The sequence below is a fragment of the Chiloscyllium plagiosum genome, chromosome 19 (assembly GCF_004010195.1).
Source record: "Chiloscyllium plagiosum isolate BGI_BamShark_2017 chromosome 19, ASM401019v2, whole genome shotgun sequence".
Lineage (NCBI taxonomy): Eukaryota > Metazoa > Chordata > Chondrichthyes > Orectolobiformes > Hemiscylliidae > Chiloscyllium > Chiloscyllium plagiosum.
The window spans coordinates 3,260-5,092 of NC_057728.1; the positions used below are offsets into that span (position 1 = coordinate 3,260).

At 46.8% G+C, this 1,833-nt stretch overlaps 1 protein-coding gene across 1 annotated transcript in view; it reads left to right on the forward strand.

Moving 5' to 3' along the window:
- The first annotated feature begins 213 nt into the window (after positions 1-213).
- Positions 214-1,833, forward strand: part of LOC122559451 (ras-related protein Rab-19-like) — a 14,239-nt gene continuing 12,619 nt past the window's right edge. The window contains exon 1 of the mRNA XM_043708902.1: positions 214-343. The gene's annotated coding sequence lies outside the window, so the exon portion shown is untranslated. The remainder of the gene's footprint in view (positions 344-1,833) is intronic.

Genomic DNA, 1,833 nt, shown 5'->3' on the forward strand with positions numbered 1-1,833 from the left:
AACCCCTGAAGTCCAGCTATCATTCTTGTAAATGTACAAATCCCAACATTTCTCCTGCAACCCCCGGCAGCCTGGTATGTTTCTCCTACAAATCCCAGCAGACTGGAACATTTCTCCTGCACATCCCAGCAGACTGGAACATTTCTCCTGCACATCCCAGCAGACCGGAACATTTCTCCTACAAATCCCAGCAGTTTGGAACATTTCTCCTATAAATCCCAGCAGTCCCCACTACCCGGAAGCGGCAGCTGCAGGTGTGTTCAGCAGGTGAAAGGGAAATTGTTTGTTTTCATGAAGCCTCTAGGTCGCTGCTTCTCCGGAACAAACAGACGAATGGTGGAAAGTAAGTGTCTGTGGAGATGTGTGGCTGCTGTGCCCTGAGCTGGAGACTGTGCAGCATCTGTTGTAATTCTTCATGCTTTGAAATTCAGGTGTTCCGATGTGGACCTGCAAGTCCTTGTGTCCCGCTTGCGGGAATGTGCTGACTTGGGCCGAGCTGTCTCTGTAGCTGAAATCTGTGGTCGTTGTTGAAAGACTGCGCTTGGTTTCACTTTGTACAGGGATGACGGTGATTAGGGAGGAGCATTGCTTGTGGACAGGCATTGAACAGGATTGGAGAGCAAAAGAACTTATGATGGGATGAAGGTTTGCTCTTCTGGCGATTTAAAACAATAGTTTGAAATGAGGAAGTTTGATAGAGTCATGCAGACATCTGGGAAACAAACTTTGGAATATGGTTCAGGGCTGTGTAGAGGACGTTTGTGGAGAATCTGAATGAAGAGGCAGGTAGAAAAGGCAATGATAATACATTCCCAGTAAGTCCTAGAACAAAACATGGACAGTGGCTGTCACTGGGGAGACACTGATTTAAATTCTATTTAAACTCGGGTGATTATCTTTTCAGAACAGAAATGAGGGACTCATTGTCTCAAACCTCACAAAGCCTTTTTGTAAACCTCTCGTGTGAGAAAGGAGACCTGTTACAGGAAACCTTTGGGGATTATGAGGGTACTGAACAGAGCCTGGATTTCAGCAGACAGCAAGAATAAAAAAGCAGTCAGACATTAGATACCAAGAAGAACAAAATAGGTAGTGGGTACCCTCTGGCTGGCTGTGGGCACAGCAATCTGTTCCAGCTGTCTATTTCCTGTACCCACCTTCTTGTTGTCAACTACCTACCTTAAAATAATTTATTCAGTGCAGAAGATGCCAGGCTGGCATGTTTGATGCTAGATCGGATGGTTAGCACTGCTGCCTCACAGCGCCAGAGACCCGGGTTCAATTCCCGCCTCAGGCGACTGATTGTGTGGAGTTTGCACGTTCTCCCCGTGTCTGCGTGGGTTTCCTCCAAGTGCTCCGGTTTCCTCCCACAGTCCAAAGATGTGCAGGTCAGGTGAGTTGGCCATGCTAAATTGCCCGTAGTGTTAGGTAAGGGGTAAATGTAGGGTGGGTATGGGTGGGTTGCAGTTCGGAGGGGCGGTGTGGACTTGTTGGGCCGAAGGGCCTGTTTCCACACGAAGTAATCTAATCGGATGTATTGCAAAATCCATGTGGTATTCTGGGTCCAGCAGTCACTCCTCAGTGGTGGGAAAGATGCTGGATTCTATTATAAAGGATGAAATTACGACACATCTGGATAGTAGTAACAGGATAGGTCAGAGTCAGCATGGATGTATGAAGGGGAAATCATGCTTGACTAATCTTCTGGAATTTTTTGAGGATGTAACTCTGAAGATGGATGAGGGAGATCCAGTAGATGTAGTGTACCTGGACTTTCAGAAAGCTTTTGATAAAGTCCCACATAGGAGGTTAGTGAGCAAAATTAGGGCGCAT